Below are 17,122 nucleotides of genomic sequence, written 5' to 3' on the forward strand. Positions count from 1 at the left end.
GCCGCGGAGCGGCTGGGCCCGTGAGCCATGGCCGCTGAGCCTGCGCGTTCGGAGCCCGTGCTCCGCAACGGGAGAGGCCACAACAGTGAGAGGCCCGCGTACCACAAAAACAAAAAACAAAAAACACCAATCCCGAGAGTCCATTTCTGACCTGAACCAGAATGCTCTCTGGGTGGTGACTGGAAATCTACAATCTTAAAGCACCCACCTATCATATGGTGGTTATCATTTCACCATATATAAGTATATAAACGAACATATTGCACACCTTCAACGTACACAATGTTATATGTCAATTATATCTCAATAAAGCTGGAAAAAATATTTGAAACACTCATCCATCCCCCATTTAGGTGATTATTCTGTAGCCAGCTGGACACTGGTCTATAGACCAGCATTTAGAAATCACTGACCTATTAGACCCTTTTTTCTAAATGTCCTCTAATCCAGTTTCTTGTCTTATCTCTCTGCTGGTGCAGTTAAGCTTTATCAAGGTATAGCTTTTGAGTAGTTGCAATTTGTACTCATTACATTTAGCGTCATACATATCTGCAGTATCTGAGGTTTGAGGGATGAAAACAAGGACAGAGAAGTAGGGTGGCTCCTGGATGTCCCCTTATTTTGTTAGTGTGTCTGGGGTTTGTGGCTTTTGACAGGGACTCTTGGGAGATGACTTTGCCAGCTTTCCCTTTGAGAATAATCCTGGGTTCTTACCCTCCCTCTCACTGTAGTAAGTCTCCATAACAAACACACCCAAGTCTGGTATTTCTGAACTTATGGCTCTGTGCTGAATACATGCTGTTCCTGGAGCCAGGCTCATTCTGCAATCTCTCCTCTCCACCCCACCCTTTGGTTCCACTGATGGGCTGATCCAGCCTTGACGTTTGATAACCCGAAGGCTCTGGGTGTTCTCTCTGTGACGTTCCAGAGGAATATAGGCTTTCCATCATATCTGGAGTGAAAAAGAATGGTGATCTTTGGGATGGGGCCTGGTATAGGTTGGAGCACAGGATTTATGGTCTCAAGTTGCTTCCCCTCATTCATACGGTAAGGGGACTCAAGAATGAGCTACTAGGAAAGGGTTTTCCAAACCTCAGTCACTTGAATACCGTCTCCGTGGTTTTTGCCAAATCTGTGTGCCATCTATCTATATTTCCTTCCTATTTTTCATTAAATTAATTAACATATTTTGCTGGAGCGCTCACAATCCACTCTCGCCTTCCCATAAGCAATATATTCATGAAGTCAGTGATTCATGAAATCAGGTTTGATATGCTACCTGTCCATTTTCTTTTAGAACATTTAAAAATAAATATGCATCCATTAAAGCTGTGTAAATGTTCACTCATGTACTATCTAAAGTCCTCCCATAGAGGGAGGTATACCTATCATTAGAGGTATATGCACCACACCTTGGGAACATTATCCTAGAAAAGCCCATATGCTGAGAGACATGTAGTTCCAGACCCCTCAATTCAACACGGTTCGGACGTCAACCCTAAGAATATTTTTTGAGTCTATTTAGTGAAAAACTATGCTTTTATATCCTCTTGCTGCAGAAGTTAAGGTTCAGAGCAAGAAACAGAAGCCACTCAAGGTATTTTAAACCAGAAGAAAATTAATAATTTTATAATTTTCTGAAGGGTTGGAGGACTGAGCTCCCTCTTGGAATGAAAACCAGAGCACTGCAGAACTGACCTGCTGGGGAAACCTTGACTCCTCCATAACCAGAAGGCTACTAATGAGACTGCTCTATTTAAGATACCACCATGGCTGTAATCCAGGGATCAGGTACCACCTCTGCTACCTCTGCCCCAAGTTCCACTTGACACTCATGGATCTGGAAATTGAACACTGGACTGATGCTGCTGTAGATGTCCACATGGCTTTGACATTGCTCTTCAGCAGACACAGCCCAAGCATCAGAAAGGTGCCCCCTTCCTCTCTTCTGCCATTTAAATCTCTCACGAGTGCATTTAATGGATAGAGCCTAATGTGCATCAAACAGAACCCTAGCCACGAGGGATTTGGAGAAACAAAGTTTATAGCTCTCTCACTTTTTTTTTTTTTTTTTTTTTGCACTACGCGGGCCTCTCACTGCTGCGGCCTCTCCCGTTGCGGAGCACAGGCTCCAGACGCGCAGGCTCAGCGGCCATGGCTCACGGGCCCAGCCGCTCCGCGGCACGCGGGATCCTCCCGGACCGGGGCACGAACCCGCGTCCCCTGCCTCGGCAGGCGGACTCTCAACCACTGCGCCACCAGGGAAGCCCCTAGCTCTCTCACTTTTAAGAAGACTCAGTAAAAAGTGGAACTGGATGCTGAAAGCCAATTAATCTCACCTAATACATTACCTGTCAGTGGCAGCTCTGCTGCTGATTCCCAGTGAACTAAGGAATCACTAAGCCAAAGGAAAAAAAACCGAGATCAATGCAGGTTGTTAACAAACAGTGCTCTTTTGTGAATTGGAGGGGTGTGTGTGTGTGTGTGTGTGTGTGTGTGTGTGTAAAGGCGGGTTTTGTGTAATCTGAAAGTATACATTTGCAAACGTACTGGCTAAGTCAATAAAAAGTGACCTTGGTAGCACAAACTGACATGCCACGCCGAAAACCTCAATGGCTACTCACCGCCTGTGGAAGGGAAGTCCGGTAATTGCCTTCTGTTCTATGCCTTTTATCAGTTGGCCTTGACACCCAGCATGTTCTGTGACAGGACCCTACTCTAGTCGAAAAGGTCTGGTAATTGACAACAAGCCCCAAACCGTCCTCCTCCCTGCCTTTCCTGTCAACAGGGCTCTGCTTGGAAAGCAGTTTCTTCTTCTTCTCTACTTACCTGAACCTTAATCTTCCTTCAAGGTCCAGTTCTGTGCTTCTTCGCCTTCTAAAACAGGCTTTGCTCTCTCACTCTCTGCTCCTTCTTTAGTAAAAACGATTCCCCTCAGTTGGGACCTGATTTCCACCCTCCTAGGCTCCCTTTCCAGTCTTTCCCTCCCTGTAACCCACTAGGGGAAGTGCTACAACCCTGTGCTCTCCCTATACTTGGCAAATGCACCCACAGCATGTGAAATCACCTCCCCCTTCACTGCCCTGGAAAGAAAGACTTGGGAAGAGGGTGGTCTTGACTTAAGGACTGAATCTGGTAGATTCTTAGAAGTGGTGACAACAAAGCTTTAGCCAAATCATCAGCTGTGCAAAAGAAAACCTGGAGCTGTTGAAAATGGAATTGCTTTGCATATGATAAAGGGAGACATGGGTTTGGCTTCTGAGAGGCAGGAATAGGTAAAGTAGTGCAGGGTGGGAAGCTGGAGAGAGGAGAGAGAGCCAATCATCATGAAGGGCCTCTAAGGAAAGAAATGCTCATTGCTCTTGGGGGGATGATAGGGTGCATGTCTCAAACCTTGGTAAGGTCTGCTGCTCCCACCAAGGCCACAGTGAGTGTCTTTTTGGGCCAAGACTGAAATGGGACTGAGCTCCAGATCTGGGCTGTCATGGAACAGAACAGAGACCCTTCACAGGGATGGCAAGAGGATTCACAGACTGACTTAGTTCAGGGGAAGGGGGAGCTTGGCCCCAGAAGTAACCATGACAACCAGAATCCTTCAAGAGATCAGATAAACCATGGGGTTTATGTGTGTGCAACCGCTGACTGTGTGCAATCAGAATGGTGCAAGGGCACACCTCCCGGGAGCTCATCAGAAGGCAGACTCCACTTCCACCCTCACCATAAGCCTCATGTGGAACCAAGACCTGCCAGTTAGGATTCCAAAACTCCATCTGATTCCTAGCTCCTGTAGTAGACAGAATTTCTAAAACGGTCCCTGACCCCACCTCCACCCCCCACAGAGAGCCTAATCTCTGCCTACGATGAGACATGACTCCTGTGATTATGGCACGTTATATGGCACGGTTGACCTCAAGACAGGGAGATTATCCGGGTGGGCCTGATCTAATCACATGGTCTCTCAGGAGCAGAGAGTTTTCTCGGCCGGCAGCAGAAGAGGATGTTGGAAATTCAGGGCATGAGGGAGATCTGATACACTGTTGATGGCCTTGAAGATATAAGAGGCCACTTGGGTGGTGTCTAGGAGCAGAGAGTGGTCGACCCTGGCTGGCAGCCAGCAAGGAAACTGGAACCTCAGTTCCACTGCCCCAAGGAACTGGATTTTGCCAATACCTGGATGAATTTGGAAGTGGGTTCCTCCCCAGGGCCTCCAGATAAGAGCCCAGCTTGGTTGATACCTTAACCTCAGCCTTGCGAGAACCTAAGCAGAGAGCCCAACCAAGCCTGCTGGACCTACAGAACTGTCAGCTAATACACGGGTTTCACTTGGAGCCACTAAGTTTGTGGTGATTTGTTATGCAGCAGTAAAAAATGAATACACTTCCTGTCCCTTGCCTAATGTTGACCTCGGCATCACCTTCTGGCCCTATGGGACTCATGCATCCTTTTATTACAGGATGATTTAGTTGGGACCCCTTTTCTTACCCACTCCATATTTGTCACACTCTACTGACCCTATGTAAACGCAGGTCTAGCCTCCCTTGGACTGTTCCATCTGGGGGATCCTTGAGCTGTACCTGCAAGTCCTCTGGCGTACTGTGCACTTTTTCCCTCCAGTTGTTTAGGTAATTGCAACATTGAACTGACCTGGACTAGAGTCCCATATCTAATGAGACCATGATATTTATTACCTATATGCCCAACACCTAGCACAGTACCTAGCACATAGTTGGTGCTCAATAATATTGTTGATGATGCTGGTGAATACAGAGAGAAGGAAATCTCTGGATCATCCCCATCATACATTCCCAGTGTTGGCATTTGGGGCTCCAGCCATGTTGCGCTATGTGCAGTTCCCAGGAGACACCATGATCTCCCTTGCCCCTGAGTTCCTCCACCCCTAACCTGATTTTCCTCTGTCCTAACCCCCTGTACCTTCCTCCCTCTTTCAACTGGCTAAATCTTTTTATTTTTCAGCTCTCAGCTTAAATATGACGTTGTAATTGTCATTTGGCTTGTCTTAAATCCCTGCTAGGTGGTTGTATGTTCTGTGACGGTGAGATATGCTTCCCTTTTTCTTTTGTGACTCCAGCACATTTATAGGGTAGGTTCTCAATAAACACTTGCGGAATAGCCGTGCTTCTTCATCACCTGGGAATCCTGTTACAGTGTGGATTCTGATTCTTATATCTGGGCGGGGCCTGAGATTCTGTATTTCTAACAAACTCCAAGTGACGCCGATGCTGCTGGTCCGTGAACCACACTTTGAGTAGCAAGGTAATAGATAGGGTAGAGACTTCCACCATTACCCCATTGTGGCAAAAAGTTTGCATTTGAGAGAAGCTGAACAAGGTTTAGGGTGCAAATAATGGCCACAGGACAAAATTTCCCCTGTCACTGCTAAGCCGGCTGACTCATTGACAGAGATGGAGCCAATAACCTTGGCCTTATTAACAACTGAGCTAACTGCCACAGACCAATAAATAACAACATTTAGCTGATTTGCATTTCAAAATTGTTTCCTTCCCTTATTCACACTGCAGCAGGTGCTAATGAACCATGAAATGTCTGAAGCATTGGCAGCAAGGAAGAAAAGAGGCAGAGTTGACCCATTCCTAACAAATAATGATCCTTAAAAAACAAGAGCTACAAAATTCAATGTGGTATTCTGGATTGGATCCTGGAACAGAAGCGAGGTATTAGCAGAAAAACTGGTGAAATCAGAACAAAGTAGGGAGTTTAGTTAATAGTAATGTACCAATGTTAGTTTCTTAGTTCTGACAAGTGTACTGTTAGGAGAAACTGGGCAAGGGATATATAGAAACTCTCTGTATTATCTATGCAACTTTTCTGTAAATCAAAAATTAGTCAAAAATAATATCTCGCACGGGGCAGGAGTTGACAGACGGTCTCTGGCTGGATTTCCCTGGGACCGCGGAAGAGGCTCCTGAGGGCGGCCGTGATGCCCAGCCCTCAGTGGATGCCTTTGGTGCTTCATGAAGAATATTTCTAGATATATCACAGACATTAAGCTTTTGCCATCTAACATAAAAGATAGACTGTTCAAAATAATGAGCGTGCAGGGGCAGATAACACATTCAAATATCAGTGAGATTTTACATCCTGAGTCCAAACTCTAGATCTACGAAGCTGTGATATTTCAGATACTGCTCTCCTGCACCTATGTAACTGCAGAAAACTGAAGAAATTAAATTTAAATTCCTCAAAAGAAAACAGAATTTCCATAACTTCAAAAGGAATAAAAGCTGTGGCTTCACCTTGTTCTTACCTGCACGAAGCTTCTTTGAAAAGATGCTTCAATCTCACTGATGAAGGAGTCCTTGCTCTTGCACTCAATTGCCGGCTGCTAAAGTTAGGGACTTCCCCTCGTGGCGCAGCGGTTAAGAATCTGCCTGCCAATACAGGGGACGCGGGTTCGAGCCCTGGTCCGGGGAGATCCCATATGGTGCAGAGCAACCAAGCCCGTGCAGCAACTACTGAGCCCGCGTGCTGCAACTACTGAAGCCTGCACACCTGAGCCCATGCTCCGCAACAAGAGAAGCCACTGCAATGAGAAGCCCGCGCACCGCAATGAAGAGTAGCCCCCGCTCTCAGCAACTAGAGAAAGCCTGCACAGAGCAACGAAGACCCAACGCAGCCAAAAATAAATAAACGAAATTAAAAAAAAAAAAATCATTGACTTAGGTGGCTGCTTAGATATTACTGAGGTGTACTTGCAGACATTAGGAGAAAGCTGCCCATTTTTGCAGAGTTGATTTTTCAGCTACTCAGGTATCTCACAGTGGTGTGGTTGTGCTTGTTAGTGGACCTTGTGCCAAGAAATTAGAGGAAACTCATATGGGGTATTGTGTGAATGTGACTGATAAGGCTGTAGAAGCTGTCCTTGCTTGCTGTCCTCAGATATGTATATTACACTTCCATGGATGCCCCCTGATAACAGACCATTCAGGAGAAGTCTTGGAGCAATTAGTAGGTCCAAACAAACTAAAGCAAGTGATGTGGACTGTATACTGATGCTTATTGAAGCTTATCAAAGCTATGATCTTCATACTACTTTCCCAGGAAACAATGATGTAGAGATTGGCTTTCCAATAATATGATTTATGCTTTGAAGTTAACCAGACTCAAACATTTTCATAGTGCTATTATTTCTAAGTTTGTTTGAGGAGTGATTGTTTTGAAATGTCAAGCCTAGCATGCCCTCTGATGTATTTGGGGAAGATAATGTGTTTGTTTCTTAAATAACAAAGTTTTAAATTCCCTGTTTTCCCTGGAAGTGTCCTTCTCCTACCTAGATATTTGAACTGCTATAAGAGAAATTTACCAATATGGATAAACATTAGGAGAATTCTAAGTAAAGGTATTTCTAAAAGCAAAAAAAAGAAAAAAAATTAGTCAAAAATAAAAAGTTTATTAAAAGAATCAAGAGCTAGACTGTATTGGTTTTCTTTACTTTGCATAATGGTATTATAAGTTTCTGAAAATGTAAAACAATTGTCATTGACTTAATAAAAAATTGGAAATGTGTGTTCAGGGGAAAAAATCTCCAACTAAAACTCAGTGGCAATCAAGGAAAGAGTTAGAGGATGGCTGGTCCCAACGGCACACCTGCAAGGTAGCATACCAGTGATACCGACACTCCAAATTGCTTTGCCGTACATCCTGACTCCAAGATATTCTGACTGCTATTTGCTCCTGAGTCCTACCTTCATTTATTCAGCATATCAGGAGTTTCTTCCATTCCTGAGAAGCTCTTGATTCTACACTCAGGATTCAGGGTATCTTTGTTTGTTTGTGTAACACTATTACCTTAAAGACTTGATCATGGTATCAGATTTTGCCTCAACTGTGTTTGCTAATATACCAGAGATTCTAAGCCTGGTGAGGCCATAGACTTGAACTGATCCATCATTGCATGTCCAACACGTGACAAATGATGATTTGTTGGATGGATGAATAAAGGAGATGCTTCAGCACTTGAAGTGAATTCTTGCCTGAAAAACACAAGTTTTCCAATGATATTTCATTATGTAAATATATCCCTTTGATGGAACTTGATGAAACTTGCAAGGCCTTCAGGTCTTGTAAAGAAACATCATCAGGCCTTTTTCCAACTCTGGTGAATTCATGGAAAGTCAAGAAGATCCTATTAACTCTTATGGAAACTATGGCTTTAACTAGAATAGTGTAGAATGAGTGTGCTCTGGTCTCAAGGGGCTGCTCCCTGGGATCTGCACTGAGGCCCAGGGCCTGAGCTGGCCACAGAGGTATGGTCAGATGCTGTGCTGTCAAAGGTTTATGTATGCATTGCTTTGTCTGTCCTGCAGTACCTGCTTCCCTAACTAAGCTGCTCTGCTCCCACTCCAATGTGCTAGGAAAGGAACTCACAACTCATCTGTCTCCCTGGTAGGCCTGTGGCCCCTGCCAGTCCAATCAGAGACTTCTCTGTGGTTTTTACAGCTTGAAGCTGGAGGAGAAGTGGCCTTTGCCTTTTAGAGCATGGAATTGGGAGGAGGTGATGCAAGGGCAGGTGTCAGCCTCCTTCCCTGTCACATGGAGAAAATCTACAGAAGGATAGAGGGGACTCAGTCAAGATACAGAAATGCAAAGAGGAAAAAGAAACCTAATATCCACGGTTAAGGGTCTGGTTCCAATTGCGCTTTAGGCCACCTCATTCCCTTAACTTTCCGGTTATAAGAGCCAGCAAATGCCCTTTCTCCTTAGGCTGATTTGGGTTTTTGTCAGTTGCCATGGAGAGTTCTGCCATGGAGAGTTCTATAATCCTGGAGAAAAATGTGCAATTTCCTTCCCACACTTAATGGGGACTAGTACCAGCTCAGCCAGGGAGACAGCTCTGTGGGCCTCTGCTTGGACAGAGTGCTGTGGCAGAGAAGGCCAGTTGCCCTCCCCAAACTCAGGCTCTCCCTTCCCTTGCAGACACTGTCACTGGGGGATTGGCACCTCACACCCAGACTATACTTCCCATCTCCTCCTACGTTTAGGTGGGAACGCATGGTAAGCTCTCACCAAGGGAATGTGAGTGGAAGTGACATGTGTCAATTCCAGGCTGGAAGGCAGTGAAGAAGCAGGGGTTCCTCACCATTCTCTCCTTTTTGTTGCTCATTAGCTGGATAAAGAGGGTTCTGACACCTTCAAGGATAGCAGAGCCACAGTTGGAAGGAGGCTTGGTCCCGCTTTAAGGCCAGGAAAACTCCCCTTTGACTGTTATGTGAGTGAGAAATAAACTTTTATGGTGTAAACCACTGAAATGTTGGGGATTTGTTTGATACAGCAGCTAGCACCACTCTAATACATTTCCAAGAGCTGGCTTTAGTTGAAGATTTTGTAAGTACGAAGAGTCACAAGCAAAGCATAAGAGAGAGAGGCCCAGAGCTGAAACAAGAGCTGAATTCTATGGTCAAGTCCAAGGGATGATTTCAAGGATGGAAACAGAAGACAAAGTCGGATGGTCAGCCACCAGGTTGGCCCTGAAAGAAGTAGTGAGTGGGGAATTAGAGCAGGGACAGATACGAGGTGAGAGCCAACCAAGCGGGATGCCTCTGGCTTGGTTTTTGTGGCTGCCAGCAGCGTGGAACATGGGTGGGTCCTCCTGGTGTAGAGGGCCAGGGGCAGGGTGGACAGGAAGCACAGGTAGCCTGAGGGAATGGTGCCAGGTGTCAAACCAGAGGGATGAGTAGAATCCACAAACAGGAAGTCAGTCGTGACATCAGAACCTTCAAGTCCTGGGAACATGTCGGGATGTAGAACAGGAAGCAGCTCAAAGTAAATGGTTTAGAACTAATGACGGAGCTATTTTGGAAGCCTCATTCTCTGTGGAGTCTTGGGATGGGCCTGGTAGGTAAAGGAAAGGGAGGTAGCAGGCCAGGTGGGGATGGGGCCAAAGGATGAGCACACACCCTGTCCAAAGGGGGCAGCTGTTGCTCAGCTCCAGCACATCATTGCAATGTAGACGTGCAACCCAGTGTCTTCAGATCCTCCAATTTTTCAAGAAAAGCAGGAAATCCGGATTTTTTTTTCTTTTTGGCGGGGCAGGGGGGAATGAAATCTCCTGATTTTTAAATGCCGGCAACTAATTCGAAAATTTGAAAAACAGCCTGTAGGCCAAAGAAAACACATTCACAGTCTGAACTGGCTCACAGGCTGCCAGCTTTGGGCCTCCGGCTTAAAGGAAATGGGCAGAAACAAAAACATGTAAAAAACAAAACCAGAAAACATGAAAATCATTCATAGTTTCCCCTGATTTCCAAACACCACAAGATACTACTAGAAGAAGAACTTTGAGACAGCCACTCACAAAACCACAATATGTTTGGTCTTCAGAAAAGCTATGGGCTTCTGGAAAGCTATGGGCTTCTGCCAGAGAAGTACCTTGTAGTTCCCCAAATCTGTTGCAGTTTTCTCAAAATTCGACCTATAGATTTGATGGAGTGAGCTAATTTTCTTTCATCTTTCTCTCAGGCACACCAGGTTTTCTTTTGTTGTTTGTTTGTTCGTTTGTTTTGGTATATCAGTTTTTAACTTTACTTTCTTTCCTGAAAGGCCATCTACTCTATCTGGACAGCTGTGTTTCCAGTAAGAGCAATTACCTGAGTGAAGGCAATTTAGAGAAACAGTACGGGAGCCAAATAAGTGTTTGGCTAACGAAATTTTATGATAGGAAATGCTTCCAGGCCAAAAACCTCAAAAAGTGATCAAAGGTTTTCAAAGACTGGATCCAACTAGTTCAGTTTATTAACCTTGGCCTGTGTCCAAGCCAGGGTTTTTAGAGGATGCTCAGAGGATGTGGCAAATACAGAATCTGATTTTTTTAAGATGTGGTCTCTTAGCGGGTATGTGTCTACATGACTGACTGCTGAACTCTTCATTTTTGATGCCCCAACTTAGTATCTAGCTTAAGGCTTTGCACATCCCAACTGTCATATTTGCCCAGGACTGAGATGTTTCCTGGGATGTAGAACTTTCAGTACTAAAATTGGGACAGATTTGGGGGAACTAGGACAGCTGGTCACCCTACACCCCAAGGTCCTTTTCTCAGGGTTCATGCTGTGAAGTCTTGACAACTTTTGACTGTCCCTTAAAAAAATAATAAAAAACAAAAAACCAACTACAACAGTGCTGTACTCTCCTGGTTTTCTTCCTATTTCTCTAATTGCTCTTACTCATCTTTGCTGCCTTCTCTTCCTCCCCTTCCCCCTCAACTATGAATTGCACCTCAAGGTCTAGCCCTTAGGCTTCTGTTCTATTTTCTGCCCATGAGTCTCAGTGGACTCATCTTTACGTGGAAGATTTCCACATATAGATCTTGAGTTCATAGTCCTACTTGAGATCCAACCCTCCAGCTCCAACAATTTCACGAACAGTTTCCATTGGGACATCCTTGATCATCTTCCAGCCCCATCCAGCTTGCACTCACTCACCTAGTATCCTCTTCTATTAGAAGCAACAGCATCCTTGTCCTTTGCTGGGTGATGGGTACATTGTTATTTTCATGTGCTGTATATGTCTGAAACTGTCCACAATAAATTGTTTTTAACAATTAAAAAAAGAAGAAGAAGAAGAAGAAGCAACAGGAGAATGCAGCACTGATGTAGTTGGTTTTTTGTTTTTTATTGTTTTTTTAAGGGACAGTCAAAAGGTGTCAAAACTTCTTTTCAAGCCTTCAGTCACAAATCCTAAAGATGCTAATCCCAAATTAGCACCCATGCATTGTATTATGTATCCACAGCAGATACTATACTGCCAGGCACATTGGAGGGACTCAGTAAATGCTTGGTGAACCAAATCAGATCTTGGGAAAGGAGTCCAAGGAGGAGGACATGTCATAGCATCCTACCAGAGGCTCAAGATATCCAAGGAAGTACCCAAGATTTCCAGGGAGAAGCCAAGCAAAGATGTGGTCCCTGCAGACATAGTAGAGTCAAATCTTCGCTGAGGCAACTTCAACGACAGACATTTGACCACCTATTAATTAAGTTAATTCAAGTGTTATTAAATTTCTAGTTCACTTTGTATTATGTTGATATATTTTTCAGGGGCATTCAAAGATATTTCCAAGGTTCCAGACAATGATAAATGTTAACATGACACATATAGAGTCTATTCCTTCGCTTTACTTGCTGGGTTCCTGACAGAGAAGTCTGCCTTTAATTACCAAATGCTCAGAACCAGAGGAAGCTAGTGGCCAGAATCTAGGTCTTTCTCCTTCGTCCTCTGCTCTTGCCCACATTCTTTTCTCTTCTTAAACAAAACAAGGGCTTCCCTGGTGGCGCAGTGGTTGAGAGTCCGCCTGCCGATGCAGGGGACACAGGTTCGTGCCCCGGTCCGGGAAGATCCCACATGCTGCGGAGCGGCTGGGCCCGTGAGCCGTGGACGCTGGGCCTGCACGTCCAGAGCCTGTGCTCCGCAACGGGAGAGGCCACAACGGTGAGAGGCCCGCGTACCGAAAAAAAAAAGAAAAAAAAAAAAAAAACAAAAGTATTTATAAGGTAATAATTTATTTTTTTTATAATTTCATGTTTTCTGATAATCTTTTTTTTTTTGGCTGTACGTGGGCCTCTCACTGCTGCGGCCTCTCCCGTTGCGGAGCACAGGCTCCGGACGCGCAGGCCCAGCAGCCGTGGCTCACGGGCCCAGCCGCTCCGTAGCATGTGGGATCTTCCCGGACCGGGGCACGAACCCATGTCCCCTGCATCGGCAGGCGGACTTTCAACCACTGCGCCACCAGGGAAGCCCTGATAATCTTTTTTATTGAAATATAGTTGATTTACAATGATGTGTTAATTTCTGCTGTACAGCAAAGTGATTCTGTTATACATACATATATATATATATATTCTTTTTTAAATATTCTTTTCCATTCTGGTTTATCACAGGGTATTGAATACAGTTCCCTGTGTTATATAGTAGGACCTTGTTGTTTATCCATTCTGTATACAATAGTTTGCATCTACTAACCCCAAGCTCCCAATTTATCCCTCCCCCACCTCTTCTCCCCTTGGCAACCGCAAGTCTGTTCTTTATGTCTGTGAGTCTGTTTCTGTTTTGTAGATAAGTTCATTTGTGTTATATTTTTAGGTTTCACATATAAGTGATATCATATGGTATTTGTCTTTCTCCTCCTGACTTACTTCACTTAGTATGATAATCTCTAGGTTCATCCATGCTGCTGCAAAAGGCATTATTTCATTCTTTTTTATGGCTGAGTAGTATGCTGTTCTATATATGTACAACATCTTCTTTATCCATTCAAGGCAATCATTTATTTAAAACACACTTTTGAAATAGAGCTATACCGTATTTTGAGGGGGGCCAACAGCTTGGAAACATTGCTTTTATCTTTAGGAAAATCCTTCTCCCAGTGGGTCTTTGTTTTCCCCAAGTCCGGGGATTCCCCAGAGTCCGTTTTCTTTGCATCTATAACTCAGATAACACCCCTCAGACTCGAATTTCCCAAGGTTGGCACTATTGACATTTGGGGCTGGATAATTCTCTGATGGGGGAGGGTGCTATTCTATACATCCTGAGATTCTCAGCAACATCCCAGGCCTCTACCCTCCACATGTCAGCAACACACACACACACACACACACACACACACACACGTGCACCTTCCAGTTGTGACAACTAAAATTGTCACCAGACATTGCCAATATCTCCTAGGGGCAAGCTGCCCATGGTTGAGGATCACTTTCCTTGATTCTTTTACTCAGAAATGAAAGCAGGGCCTGTTAGCCTGCACCCCTGCAACGTCTCTTTCCCTTCAGGCCAGGTCCCAGCCAGCTGTGTTCCCAGAGCTGGGAGGAGTGGATTTTCTGCAGGCAAGGTTCAAGGCTAGACTTGACAGGCCTATCAATCTAGGAGGCTCTAATTGGACCCATTATCTGAGCAAATTCTCCTTTGTAAGATCACCCCACTCCAAGTGCCTCTAGAATAATTTGCCTTTCCTTAGGGGGATGGGATGGAGTCGGGTGCTAGAGAAGGGCTGGGACCTGAGATGCCGTCAGAATGGGTGGCCTGAGTCAGTGGAGCTGCTCTGGGCCTCGGGGATTTCCAGGGGGAACTGTGTGGACAGAATTCCCCTTGGATGATGGTCTAGACAGGGCTCACGCTTCCCTCTGCTCACCAGGAGCTTCTGCTTCCCCTTTAGGAAGAGGAAACACACTGGCTGTTTATTTTGGGACTAAGGATCTGTTGTGAATAAGTCCCAGGATGGGCAGCAGGACAAGTCTCCCCTCACATGGGGCATCTCAGGAAATAGCCTTGTCACAGCACTCCAGGGGGACCATTGATCAACTGGAAAATAAAGGAAGGACAATGCCTGAGATTAAATCCAGTAAATAAGAAAAAGTAATTAAAAAACCGATTAGAATTCTTGCTAATTTCCCCCATCCTAAAACCAATCTATTTTTATTAAAAAAAAAAAAATCCCACAGCCATTGACAGCCATTATTGAAGTAACTTCCATGAGCAAATTTTTTTTTAAAATAAATTTATTTATTTTTGGCTGCTTTGAGTCTTTGTTGCTGCGCGGGCTTTCTCTAGTTGCAGCGAGCGGGGGCTACTCTGGGTTGTGGTGCGTGGGCTTCTCATCGCAGTGGCTTCTCTTGTTGTGGAGCACGGGCTCTAGGCACGCGGGCTTCAGTAGTTGTGGCTCGCGGGCTCTAGAGCGCAGGCTCAGTAGTTGTGGTGCATGGGCTTAGTTGCTCCGTGGCATGTGGGATCTTCCTGGACCAGGGCTCGAATCCGTGTTCCCTGCATTGGCAGGCTGATTCTTAACGTCACCAGGGAAGCCCCTTCCATGAGCAAATTAACATAAAGGGCTGGGCTCATATTATACATACTATTACCTAATTTTGTCTTCTAAACACTATTTCATGTTAATAATTATGTATGTTCTTTTTCATTTTTTAAAGACTAAAAAATTCATTTCTATGGTACAAATATGCCATAACTATTTTAAGTAAAATCTATACCTAAACATTTTAGTTGTTCACGTTTTTGCCATTATAAAGTATGCCTGAGGGCTTCCCTGGTGGCGCAGTGGTTGAGGGTCTGCCTGCCAATGCAGGGGACACGGGTTCGAGCCCTGGTCTGGGAGGATCCCACATGCCGCGGAGCGACTAGACCCGTGAGCCACAACTACTGAGCCTGCGCGTCTGGAGTCTGTGCTCTGCAACAAGAGAGGCCACGAAAGTGAGAGGCCTTTGCGCCGCGATGAAGAGTGGCCCCCACTCGCCGCAATTGGAGAAAGCCCTCACACAGAAACGAAGACCCAACACAGCCAAAAATAATAAATAAATACATAAATAAAGTATGCCTGAAACAAAAGTATTTGTCCATTCCTATGCTTTTCCCAACTGCCTTGTGTAAAACTTTTTTTTTTTTTTAATTTTTTGGCCATGCCACGTGACATGTGGGATCTTAATTCCCCGACTAGGGATCGAATCTGCGCCCTCTGCATTGTAAGCACCGAGCCTTATCCGCTGGACCGCCAGGGAAGTCCCTGCCTTTTGTAAAACTTTTAATTCATTTTCTTTATTCTTTTTTCCACCTTCCTTCTCTCTTTCCTGCACCCTCCTCCACCCAAATGAATGTTGACAGCATGGTATATATATTCTACACCGTTCTCTATGCCCAAGCAATGATGTACAGTCTACATACACAGAGAAGGATGATTCATTTGGCCATTTGTTTATGAGTAACGGAATGCTGCTCCGTATTCTTAGTGACTTGGTTTCTCTCTCTCTCTTTTTTTTTTTTGCGATACGCGGGCCTCTCACTGCTGTGGCGCCTCCCATTGCAGAGCACAGGCTCCGGATGCGCAGGCCCAGCGGCCATGGCCCACGGGCCCAGCCGCTCTGCGGCACGTGGGATCTTCCCGGACTGGGGCACGAACCCGTGTCCCCTGCATCGGCAGGCGGACTCCCAATCACTGCGCCACCAGGGAAGCCCAGTGACTTGGTTTCTCTCTTGATGAGAAACCCTCTATCTCTACCCACAGGTTGTTTCCCAGATGCGAGCACCCATGGTTTCAGGAGATCTGAAAAATGTCTCTTTCCGTGTCTTCCACTGCTACTTGGAGGCCTTGGATAGAAGCCATTATCTCCTCAGACTTTTAGTTTCCCTGCCTATGAGATGGGAGCTGCTACTGCCCCATTTACTTCACAGGATTACTCTGAGCAAAACTTTTGAGTATATAAAATAAGCCTTTACTTGTTAGCCATTGGTGGTCAAGACACACTGTGTACTTCATTTGCTAATTTTGAAGCATCCTTTATCCTTCGTTGCCTCTGTGCCTTTGCTTATGCCATTCACCTTGCCTGGAATATCCTACCACCTGCTCCCCTTATCCCAGTCTGACCCACCCCTTAAGGCCCAGTTCAAACCCCATTTCTTGCATTGCCTCTGATGGGAGGCAAGTCATCTCATCCTCCTCAGGACCCTTTATTTTCCTCATTACTCACTCATTTCCTTGGAGTATTCTGCTTTAAGTTTTTTGGGTTTTTTTTTAACATCTTTATTGGAGTATAATTGCTTTACAATGGTGCGTTAGTTTCTGCTTTATAACAAAGTGAATCAGCTATACATATGCATATATCCCCATATCCCCTCTTTCTTGCGTTTCCCTCTCACCTTCCCTATCCCACCCCTCTAGGTGGTCACAAAGTGCTTTAAGTTTTTAAAATCTGAATTTAAAAGCTCCTGCGGACAGGAATTGTATCTTATATGTCTGCTATTATCATAGGGTCCAGCAATCATACCCATTATGCACTCAAATATTTGCCAAACAAAAGAATGAATGCATCGAATGAGTGAGTGAATGAATGTTCTCTGTCACTCCTGCACAAACAGTCCCCTTGGCCATGGTTTCAGGAACAGACTAGAATTGTGAAAGATATTTTAGAGATTCTTTATAATATTTTGCCCTTGCTGGAAAACACTGCATGGTGGAAAATACAAAAAAGCACAAAGATAAAAACAAAAATCACTCATAGTTTAGCCACCCAGAGAAAATTCATCTTTAATATTTTAATGTATATCTTTTTAGTCTTTCTATGCATATACATACTTATAAAATATGACA

The 17,122-nt window shown here is 44.8% G+C and overlaps 1 pseudogene; it reads left to right on the forward strand.

Annotated features, from left to right (window-relative positions):
* Positions 1-5,984: 5,984 nt before the first annotated feature.
* Positions 5,985-7,032, forward strand: LOC116749702 (annotated as a pseudogene).
* Positions 7,033-17,122: the final 10,090 nt, after the last annotated feature.

The sequence above is a fragment of the Phocoena sinus genome, chromosome 2 (assembly GCF_008692025.1).
Source record: "Phocoena sinus isolate mPhoSin1 chromosome 2, mPhoSin1.pri, whole genome shotgun sequence".
Taxonomy (NCBI): Eukaryota; Metazoa; Chordata; class Mammalia; order Artiodactyla; family Phocoenidae; genus Phocoena; species Phocoena sinus.